Source organism: Lepus europaeus, chromosome 16 (assembly GCF_033115175.1).
Source record: "Lepus europaeus isolate LE1 chromosome 16, mLepTim1.pri, whole genome shotgun sequence".
Taxonomy (NCBI): domain Eukaryota; kingdom Metazoa; phylum Chordata; class Mammalia; order Lagomorpha; family Leporidae; genus Lepus; species Lepus europaeus.
The window spans coordinates 32177586-32189879 of record NC_084842.1 but is presented as its reverse complement, the minus strand read 5'-3'; the positions used below and the strand labels follow the sequence as shown (position 1 = coordinate 32189879).

The window sequence follows — 12294 nt, the reverse complement described above, 5'->3', positions numbered from 1 at the left end:
GGAGGATCTATCTGCTATTCACTACCAAGGACTGCAACAGCCTGGTCTCAGGCATGCTGAAGCCAGGAGCCAGGAATTCTATCTGAGTCATAAACACAGATGGTAGGGGCCCAAATACTTGGGCCTCTTATGCTTCCCTGAGTATATTAGTAGGAGCTGGGTGGGAATTAGAGCAGCTGAGACTTGGACTGGGTGCTACAACACGGATGCCAACATGGAAAGCAGCTAGTTAACAAGCTGCAACACAATGCCAGCTCCAAGTATTTTCTTTTTTCTCTCTCTGACTCTACTAACTTCCCTGGCTACATTACCAATCTATTTCTTTGTCATCCTGACCCTTGTTGACCTGCTTTTACAATATCCCTTTAGGAGAATAAGGGAGACCACAGAGGATTTGAGTGGGAATAATTTCCTTCTAGTAGGAATAAAGATCTGGAAAACCCTTTACTGTGGACAGCAGCCCCTTATCATGAAGAAAGTTCTGAATGTATTTCATAATAATTGTCTTTGCTTTACCTTGTCAGATCTACAAAGACTCTTTCCTGAGTGTTTACTGTGAGAACCTGAGGTGTCCCACACAGTAATACCAAATAAATGCAGATCACTGCCTCCAAACTTTTTCCCCAGGATTTCATCTTGTGCTCACTGACACTCCAGCTGTTCATCAAAAACACTGAGTGTTCCTATCAATGTGATACCATGATCTAATCAGACTCTGATTTCAATTGGGGAATAAAATGTTTAAGTCTTTTTAAATTAGTACTTAAAATAAATAGTTTAATATTGTGTGCTATTTTGGAGTAAATGTAAACTTTAAAATAATACTTATTTATATTCTTGATCATATTTAAAATTAGAGTCCCCATTCTAATGATCAATTATATTGTATTAAATACTGTTTCTTTGTCCAAGGAACAAAAAACCTCAACACAGTTAAAAGTTACTCTGTAAACTCTAACAAACCTGCTCTTCTTTCTATGTTTTTAAATTTGAATTTTGAAAACAAATGAAAACCTTGCCAGGTGACAAAACCCCGGAGGTTAGGGCAATCTCCACTTTGTTTCTCTCTTTGGTAACAAACTCAATCTTCTCAATTCCAATCTTAACCTCATCAAAATATATTTTCTAAGAAGTACCTGAGGTCCATTTAAAAAATATAAGCCAGTGGGCTGGCATGGTGGTATAACAGGTTAAGCTGACTCTTGTAATAGCAGCATTCCATATTCGAGTGCCAGTTGAAGTCCTGGCTGCTCTGTTTCCAATCCAGCTTTCTGCTAACACAACTGGGAAGGCAGAAGATTGCCAAAGTTCTTGGACCTGAATGGGGTTCCCGGCTCCTGGCGTGGCTCTAACCCAGCCCCGACTGTTGTGGCCATTTGGGGTAGTGAACCAGTGGTTGGATGATACCTCTCTAGCTCTCTCTCAGACTTTCAAATAAATACATAATAAAAATACTTAAAAATATAAATGATATTTTATCATTGTGTTCTTCAACTTCTTTCATATAGTTTCATCAATGTAATAGTTCATCATTGTCTTGAAATTTCACATGGTGTGGTTAATTAGAATGTGGATAAATTAATATAGATTGTGTGAGATAAAGTTGAGGTTTATATAAATAATCAATATTCACAGAAATTAAAAAATTTTGCTAAGCCCAGAGTGTCACTCTGGAAAAACATTCACAATGAGTTATGTTTCCCATGTGGTCATACTGTGATGTCTTTAATATATTGTTCTGTGGACAGAGATCTGATTTGAAAGCAAGAGTGCTTAGGCTGGGCATTAATGAAGGCCTAACATACTGGCGTGTTTAGAGACCTCTCTGAGAGGATGTTTTATTTAATGTTTCTGAGATACTCTCAGTAAATGTTTCTCTCTTGTGAAGTGTGATACTGATGTACAAAGGGAAAATGTAAATGATAGGAATTTGCAGGATTCTGAATGGACTGCATGTTAATAAGTAAACTGTACTACTATGTTTTCTGCTGCCTTGTAGCATGATGGGCCATTAATTAATAGGAGGGCTCTAAATTCTATTGAATAAGCTCTGGAAATCTGTGTTGTAGAAGAATATCACTTTTGTTCAAGTGCTTTTATTGACAATTTTTATATATCTGATATGCATTTTTTTTGTTGACAGGCAGAGTTAGACTGAGAGAGAGAGACAGAGAGAAAGATCTTCCTTCCGTTGGTTCATCCCCCAAATGGCTGCTACAGCCAGTGCGCTGCACTGATCCGAAGGCAGGAGCCAGATGCTTCTCCTGGTCTCCCATGCAAGTGTAGGGCCCAAGCACTTGGGCCATCTTCCACTGCACTCCCGGGCCATAGCAGAGAGCTGGACTGGAAGAGGAGCAACCGGGACAGAACCGGCACCCCAAGCGGGACTAGAACCTGGGGTGCCGGCGCCACAGGCAGAGGATTAGCCAAGTGAGCTGCAGCTCCGGCCTCTAATGTGCATTTAAGATATAGTTTTATCATATATAAGCATTATCAATATTCCAACTAATTCATAATTATTTTTATAACAAAATTCAGTGATTTATTTCCCTCTTAGAATTTTGAGGCAACAATCTAAACACAATGGGCTCTTAGTCCTATTTGAGTTCCTATCAGGAAGCCAATAAGAGATTAAAAATATTAGTTTAGTAAATAGTAACTTGCTTCACAAAATAATTTGTGATAAATAGATATATTGATATGTTGATAACATTTTGAATTAAATTGATTTAACCAACAGTATTTCAGGGAGTTTGAAAAATAGTAATCATTAATCATTTCTTATTTACATGGATACTGTAAATTACAAGTTATTATTACTGAATTACTCCACATTCAATTACATGGATTCCAGTATTATGTCCAACTTTTGAACTGTAGTTAAATGGAAGAAAGCATACATCATATAAGGAAGAAGTACTTTGAAAATACATATCAATTAAATACAAAAATATATAATGTTAATCAACCTTTTTTCCCTCTGTAAAAATCTCATAATTATTTCCTTTAAATATTATGAAGAAAAGTAAAATAGGCAAATTTCAACACTATATAAAATAATATATAATTACACAATTTAATGGATTCTATAAGTGATATGGATTCAGTATTTTAAGACTATAACTTACATGCTGATTTGTGGAAAAATTATATTTTATCAGTAAAATAAACAGTATGGATATTTTTACCTTAAATATTTAATTTCTTTTTAAATCTCATTTTAGATGCCTGTATTTTAGTATAAACAAAAACTGGTTATTCACAAATGTGCATAAATATCTTTTGTATGTATTTTACTTCTTACCTCATTTGCAAGTAAAATTTCTATGTGGAAAACAGAAAGGAACAAATCTAAACATTCATTGGCAATAATGGGAATCTTCCAATGCAATTAGAGAAAAACATGCAAAACAGGTAAATATCTATGTTAGCTGTAGGAAAATTATGCCTTCCACATCAGGAAAAATTATGAATTCTAGATTGTATCCCTTCAATAGAATGTTTGACATCATTGTCAAGTATTATGCTAGAAATTTTTAGTAAGAGAATGCTCAATTGTAGGAAATAAAGAAAATCTTAAGATATGAAACTGCATAACTATACAATTTAGTGAACTGACACCACAAATTAGCATACCATGTCATTTATGTTTTATTTTCTTCTGTTTCTTTTTTATATGAAGCATTGTGAAATACAGAAATATGTTAATATTTATTTCTAACTGCAAATACATAAACTTATAACAGAAATTATAAAACATTTTATTTTCTGCAGTCTTTAAATTAATTAATATTGTTTTGTATTCTCAAAAGCAACTTTAAGTTGAATATTTAAAAAGATCTTCTCTGGGGTGGGTGTTTGGTGTAGTGGTTAAGCTGTCTGTTTAGGATTCCTATGATCCACATTGGAGTACTTGGTTTCAGTTCCCAGCCTCAGCTCCAGATTCTACCTTCCTCGTAATGTGGACCCTGGGAAGCAGTGATGATGGTTCAACTAGTTGGGATCTGCCACTCACATGAGAGACCTGGATTGGGTTCACTACTGCCTTGTTTTGGCCTTACCCATCTCGACTCATTGTGTGCATTGGGAAGTGAACCAGAAGATGGGATTTTGCCCTACTCATTTTCTCTGCCTCTCAAATAAATAAGTAAAACTTTAAAAAATATATCTGTTTTTTCAAGGTAGTTGTGATTTAATAGCAAATTATTTTGCAAAAAAACAATAGTGAGGTTAAGCAATCTGTTGATTGCATAGAAGAATAAAAAATAAATTTTGATATAAAGAGCAGAAGTATTTAATCTCCAGTGCCTTTGGATTCCAATCATTAGTTCATCTCACTAAGTGAAATTATACTGTGCTGTTACGAACATGTCCACATTTATATACCTATATCTTGTAGCTAATAACTTGATTCATGAACATATTGGATTTTTGAGTGTATGGTAGCTCTCCTGACATTGCAAAGAGTATAAAACATTAAATTTTGTAAATACAGAAGTAGGAGAACTAGAAGTAGAAGAGAAAATATGTTAATTGTAATAGTTCTCCTTTGAAATTTAAGGAAATTCTAAAATACTAAAATTTAATCATGAACGTAACTTAAGATAAAAGATTGAGTGAAGGGCCTGTCTCGTTCCCCAGTCATCTTTGTAGTCATGGTTGGTTGGGAACCATCCTGCACCTAAGGGAGGAAGATGATGGTCGCAAAGAAGATGAAGACATCACTGGAGTTGATTAACTCTAGGCTTCAACTTGTTATATATATTTATATATATATATATATATATATATATATATTAAGATTTCATTTATTTATTTGAAAGGCAGAGTTACAGAGAGATAGAGGGAGAGACAAGGAGAGGTCTTCCATCTACTGGTTCACTCCCCAAATGATTACCATGGCAGGAGTTGGGCTAATCTAAAACCGGGAGAAATGAGCTTCCGTTGGGTCTCCCACACAGGTGCAGAGCCCAAGCACTTGGGCTCTCTTCCGCTTTTCAAGGCCATAAGCAGAGAGCTGGATCTAAAGATGAGCAGCCAGTGCATGAACTGGCACCCATATTGGATGTTGATGCGGCAGGCAGAATGCAGGTCCTCAACTTCTTATTAAAATGGAAAATGACTTGCTAGGGTATATGAAAACTCCAAAGATGGTCAGACAGGCAAAATGAATCTGGTCATCTTGGCAAACAACTGTGCAGCTTTGAGGAAATCCACAACAGGGTATTATGGACTTGTTGGTTAAATCTAGCATCCATCACTACATATTGTAGTAGGCACAGATTGTGAAAAATACCACGGTATATGCACAGTGGCTACCGTTGATCCTGGTGAATCTATCATTAGAAGCATGGCAGAACAGACTGGTGAGAAACACACCATGCAAAACATTTCTTTAATAAACTGTCCAGAGCTGTGTGTGTGTATGTGTGTGTGTGTGTGTGTGTGTCTGAGAGAGAAAGAGGAGAATTTAGTGAAGGGAGATGATCTTAGGGAAAAAACAAACAACCAAAACAATGCATTTCTATGTGGTTTTAATTTGCAATTTCTAAATGTTGCAACATTATTAAAACTGAAACATCTCAAATGAAGAATGTTTCAGTTCCTTCAGAAAAGGTATTACATGTTCCAGTTTTATCAAAACAGAGTGAGATATGTTTCCAAAGTTAGACAGAGGTCACTATATATTATGTAAAATATATACTTCTCTACATGTTCTGAAAAATTTCTCCCAATTTCATACTTTTTATTTACCTTTTCTTTTTGTTTGTTTAAGCCAGCTCCTCAATCTACTCTCTGGAGAAAAAACCCAAGGCAATGCTTTGTGTATTTCTAGAAAGTACTCCAGAAATCACACTATACAATGTGTCTGTTGTATATACACCTTTTCTTCAAGTTGCTCCTTTGTTTTTCTTATTATAAAAATCTGACTTATGAGTAGTTATGTGACAATTGTTAACCCTTCTCCATTTACTTAAAGCAGTTCTGTATTGAAAAAAAAATAAGTAAGCAGCAAACCCCAACACATTACTGTGTATGTACATTCCTAAAATTTTACATGTGATATTCTACTAACTGTACAGTTTTCTCCCAATTATCTGGTTTTAGGATCATAATCTGCTTACCTTGATATTCCACATAGCACAAAGAAGTGGTCTGAGGACCAGCATTGTGCAGCAGCAGGTTAAGCTGCCAATTGGGATGCCAGCATCATGTATTGGAGTACCAATTCTAATACAGATACTCTGTTTCTAATCTAACATCCTACTAATGTGCCTTGGAAGGCAGTAGAAGAACTTGTATCCTCGTTAACCCATTTGGAAGCAATGGATATCGTACTGGGCTTCTGGATTTGTCTGGGCTCATTCCTGACTTTTGTGGCCATTTGTAGAGTGAATCAGTCAATGGAAAATTTCTCTCTCTTTCTCCCTCTCTCTCTGTCATCTCTCTCGGTTGCTCTACCTTTCAAATAAATATATACTTTAAAATGTTTCTTTTCCATAACATTTATTTATATACTTCACTTTGGTTTCCCTGTTGATAGCACTTGGATCTAAAACCAAAGATACAAGAGTTTACCTAAATGTGAGATCAGATATGAATATTTTGTTTATTCTTATCTGACACCACAATCAATTTACCTCTAATTATCTTAGGGATGATGATATTTACCCATAACTTCTTTCTGCAGAAGAGAGCTGGCAGATTCATTTACTCATTTAATCTGATCAGTTGTTGTTTTCTGTAAGGGAAGGGTACTCTGTAAACAGATCATTGATACTAAAGGGCAAGAAGTTAATTTATCCAATGTGAATGACTGACAACTTAAATAAAATTAATAATGTTTAAATAAAGATAAATTAAGAAAACCCATATAGGTTATGTGAAATGAAGCAAAAGTGAATTAAAATGCCTAGATATTATTTGAATATTTCATAATTCCTACTTTATGATTAAATTATTGTTCTGGTAATTGCAATTGATATGTAATAATTCTAAAGGTAAATCACCCAGTAATTAATTGTTTTCATGTATGAAATAAGTACTTTTGACATCATAAAAGTATCATCAACATAAATGTTGCTATCAAACAATACTTACTGATTACTTATTATTGTCCTGGATCTGGCATAAATTACTGCATAGGTTAGTTCACTAATTCCTAAAAGGTAACATCACTCTTGTTTTTACTGACAGAGGAACTACACCAAATACAAATTAAAAAAATACTGAACGTCTGATAAAGTTGGAGTAAAACCCAGGGAATTTCACTACAATCATTGCTGTCAAGTGCTTCTATACATATTATATGAACTGTTTTCAGTTTAATTATTATATCTATTATGTGCCAACACATGAGGTCGGTGGTACAAGGATTTGAAAATATATTAACACAGAGTATACTTGTAAAATGAAATAATGAAAGTTAACAACATTTCCCTAGGTGATGTTGGTTATATGATGATATACTAATTGTAACTTTTAATAAAAGGGAGAGTAATTGTTTTGAGATGATCAATCAGGCTGTGTGATTGAAGTGATAACACTTTACCTGACCTTGAATAAGATAAAGCATTTGTACAATCAAAGATGGAAGGCACTTGAGGTCCATGGATTCCACAATATGAAAAAAAATTAATAGAAATCCATATATGATATATTGGAGGTACATCAACATTTTTTAAAAAGATTTATTTGTTTAAAACAGGGAGAATTACAGAGAGAGAGAAGATTTTCTGTCTGCTGGTTCACTTCCCAAATGGCCCCAAAAGTTGGGGCTGGGCCAGGCCAAAGCCAAGAGCCAGCAGCTTCATCCATGGATGCCGGGTCATAGCAGCCTAACCCATTATACTACAAAGCAGGCTCCATCAACCATTTTCTTCCCAAAACTCTGGTCATCTTATTTTTTATCTCCATTAGCAAATTCTCCTGGTTTAAATTTATATACTTTACTCATCCAATCTTTTCAGATTCTTACTTACATCAACTTCTGTGATGTCCTATGGATATTAGTCCTTATCTGACATCTTAGATTCAAACTTGGTGCTTCAAGTTTAATGTCCATACATAGGTAAAGGAAACTTGGCACATTGTTGTAATTTCTTTTAAAAGAAAGAAATTAATATAGTGAATAAATTGTATGAAAGTATCTAGGTAAAGGATGAGGTGAAAGTACAAATTAATGAGACTAGTTTTATTATGTGGCTTCACAGTGACCTTGCGATTACTTCTTACAGAAAACTTCAGAAATGTTGTGAACAATTGGATTTCTTTAACAAAAAACTATTAGTCTTTATTATTTGAAATTGGAACAAAATTCTAAAGCCAATCATAGTACCATTATTTAATAGGAGCTAGAAAATTGATACTTTATACTTGACTGTTTATATTATATTTCAACAATTTTTAAGAAGGTAGCTCTACTTTAGGAAAAGAATGAACCAAGGCAATTAAATTTGCACTAAAGTCATAGCTCTGACCCTTGTGGCAACCAAAGGAAATAAAATACAATGGATTAAAAAGATCTCTGAAATTAATGGGTAACATCCAAAAGTGAACTATCTCTAAGTATCTGTATTTAAAAAATTATAACAGTGTCACTGCATTTCCTAATTATACCATCTGAGGGATATTATTAGCAGAACTAGTAAAGTAATAGATGGGTAAATGTTTGCTCCCTGGTTGGTACTGAAATTAGCTAATATAATAAGAGTGCAAAATAAACTTATTAAAGGCATATGGCAACTGATAGTTACATGCCACAAAAGATTTTGGGGTGACATGGTCATTGAAGTTTCTTCTTAGAAGCTAAACTCTCATCTTTGGAATCCTGCAAATAGCACAAATATATTTGCTTTATACAAATGAGTCTTTTTTCCTTTTTAGCAAGATGCAGAGTTATTTAATATAAAGAACAATTTTCTCATTGGGATCAATAGACTACAAAGGCATATTCAATATGTTTTATTAGTATTTCTAACTATCCTAGTCATATTTGAAGTATAATTAAGGCTGCAAGTGTCATTAGGAAATGTGAAGTTTGATGGTATTTTTTTTTCCTATTAACTTTGCACAGATAATGAGTTGGAGTTTTGAAGTGCAGTTAAATTCTATGGAGAAAATTGTGGAAATGATTAAAATAATCATAAATGATCTAGAAATGTACATGTTATTGAAAATTAAGAACACGGCCCACAGGAAACTGAATTTTAACAATTGACCTTACACATGATCTGAAGTGCTTTTTTAAATGTGTAACAAATACCTGTATGTTTTTTAATGTTCACAGCAGATTTATTCATAATTGACAAGATTTAGAAGCAACCAAGTTGTCCTTCTACATATAAGTAAGTAAACTGGTACATCCATGAGACTCAGTATAATTTAGCAATAAGAATTAATGAGTTATCAAGCCTCTATTCATATAGAGAAACTTCCAACCAATGCATGAAAACCCACCCTTAATAGACACACATTCTATGATTCCAGTTATACGTCATTCTGTTCATATAAAATCGGTACAAATAAAATCAGATTCTTTAAAATCAGATTCTCAGCAGGGATTGATTGTGGAGGAGGCAGGAAAAGAGAGATGAATAAATAAATCACATGATTGTTAGGACAGAAAAACTATTTTGATGTCAAGATGGATATGTCAGAATTCATATACTATACACATAAAGATTAAACATCTGAATGTTTTAGTGGACACACATTCAACTAAGGGAAACCTTTGAGAACAAGAATACTGACACCTTCAAATGTTACTCTAGTCATTTTGTGATAGCCATATTTAGGGAGGGAAACACTATCCATTTTTAATCCCAGTTGTGTGGAATGAATTGAAAGTAAAGTAAAATTAATAATGGTGATGATAAATAAATGTTTCAATACATTTAAATAAATAAAAATAAAGAATTCAATATATTGTGTACCCTTCTTCCAGGATTGTAGCATTTTCAAATATTGTCATTTAACCAGTTATGTAACAGAAAGAACATTAACATATATTGACCAAACATATAGAGCTTTGGGTGAGGAAGATGAAGATGTTGCTGTAAGAAGGAAGCTATGGGAGCCAACACTGTGGCGCAGCGGGTTAAAGCCCTGGCCTGCATTGCTGGCATCCCATATGGGCACTGGTTCAAGTCCCGCTGCTCCACTTCTGATGCAGCTCTCTGCTATGGCCTGGGATAGCAGTAGAAGATGGCCCAAGTCCTTGGGCCCTTGCACCCACATGGGAGACCCAGCAGAATCTCCTAGCTCTTGGCTTCAGATCAGCTCAGCTCTAGTCATTGCTGTCATTTGGGGAGTTAATCAGTGGACAGGAGACCTCTCTCTTTCTCTCTGGCTCTACCTCTCTGTGTAACTTTGTCTTTCAAATTAACAAAATAAATCTTTAAAAAATGTATTGACCTTTTAAAAAAAAGAAGGAAGCTATGGATTGAACAATTTATAGCTGTGTTTCATGGAGATTTATTTTGTAGGAACTCTTCCCTCATGTATGTCATTTGAATTTTATATATATTTTTTTGTGGGGGAACACAAGTACAATAAAATCACCTGTGATAATTCAATGGCTGATATAAATGTGTGGGTCCCCTGTGTTGGGGATGAAAGTATTTTATTCAGACAAATGAGAGGGGGAAAAGAGGTAGATGGTGTTAACTGACAGACTTGTCCTTCCATGGTTTCTTTCGCTCTATCATTTTCATTACATTAGTAGGATTCATTGGCTAGACTCCCTTTTAACTTCTCTTTGACTTCAGCTAGGAATTAAAAGAACAAAAAAGTGAAAGATGTTGGCAACAGCTGTATCCTCTGCAGACGACTTCCACTGGATAATTTCCTCTTGTAGCTTTACCTGACAGATTTTAGCATTACTTCCTGTTACAGACTGAGCTTGTCTCACTCAAATCCACAGGTTGAAATCGTAAATCCCAGTGCCTAGAATGTGACTGTATTTGGAGATAGCGGCTTTATTGAGTTGGTTTTAAATTGTGTTGTTGGGATAGGCTATAATCCAATATGGTGATTGTCCTTGTGAGAAGAGGCTATTAGGATACAAACACACACAGAGGAAAGACCATGTGAGGACACGTGGAGAAGGCAGACAGTCATCTACATGGCAAAGGGAAAAGCCTCAAGAAAAAGTTAAGCTTGTTGACAGGCAGGTTTTGTATTTCAATCCTCCAGAATCAAGAGAAAAATCCTATTTTCAGTCACTCTATCTGTTAAATTGTTATGGTATCACGAGCAAACTAGCATACTCCCATGACATTCCTTTCAGGCATAACAGCTGTGGGCTTGCTCATTCTGGGATGATCCATCATCCCTTTCTGGTTTCCCTTTTCTTTTAAAAGTTTATAAATTATTTTCAGTCATTAATGTTTAGGATATAATTTGCTTTCTGTGACGACCATATTGGATGGATTATCTTCTCCGAAAGTGAACAAAGTAACAGTCTTTTTCTCTAGATATTCTAAATGCAATATTTATCTGTCTCTTAGAAGATATCACCAAGGTGAAATGTTTATTTTTTATTTTTTTTTTGACAGGCAGAGTTAGAGAGTGAGAGAGAGAGAGAGACGGAGAGAAAGGTCTTCCTTCCGTTGGTTCACCCCCCCAAATGGCCACTACGGCTGGGGCGGGCTGCGCCGATCTGAAGCCAGGAGTCAGATGCTTCCTCCTGGTCTCCCATGCGGGTACAGGGCCCAAGCACTTGGGCCATCCTTCACTGCCTTCCCAGGCCACAGCAGAGAGCTGGACTGAAGAGGAGCAACTGGGACAGAATCAGGCGCCCTGACCGGGGCTAGAACCCAGGGTGCTGGCGCTGCAGGCGGAGAATTAGCCAAGTGAACCACGGCGCCAGCCTGCCAAGGTGAAATGTTAAGGACATGTTCTCAGTGAGAATTTGCTGGAGTTTCAAAGAAAGTGTTTTACTAAAGATGACCTTATATGATTTACCATCTTTGAGAAGCATGAAGTTACATTAATAAGATTAATTTATATGCATACCATAAGTATATATTTATGTAGATGGTCCCTTCAAATTTACTTCTTTAAAGGACAAGACAACCTTTGTTTTCCAAATGTGTCACCTTCAAATGGAAAAACATTTGGAATCATCATTTTGTGATATACAAAAGATTACTTCATATATATCTTACTTTGACAAAATTATTATTAATATAGATTACTGTATTTAAAAAATGAATACTACCAATTCGAGTGATCACCACAGAGCACTGTAAAAATATTCCAGGGACATCTAAAAGTAAATATAAAAATATT

General features: G+C 35.1%; 1 pseudogene; it reads left to right on the top strand.

The window, feature by feature from the left end:
* Positions 1 to 4694: 4694 nt before the first annotated feature.
* LOC133775055 (large ribosomal subunit protein eL30-like) lies at positions 4695 to 9220 on the top strand (annotated as a pseudogene).
* The last annotated feature ends 3074 nt before the right edge of the window (positions 9221 to 12294 follow it).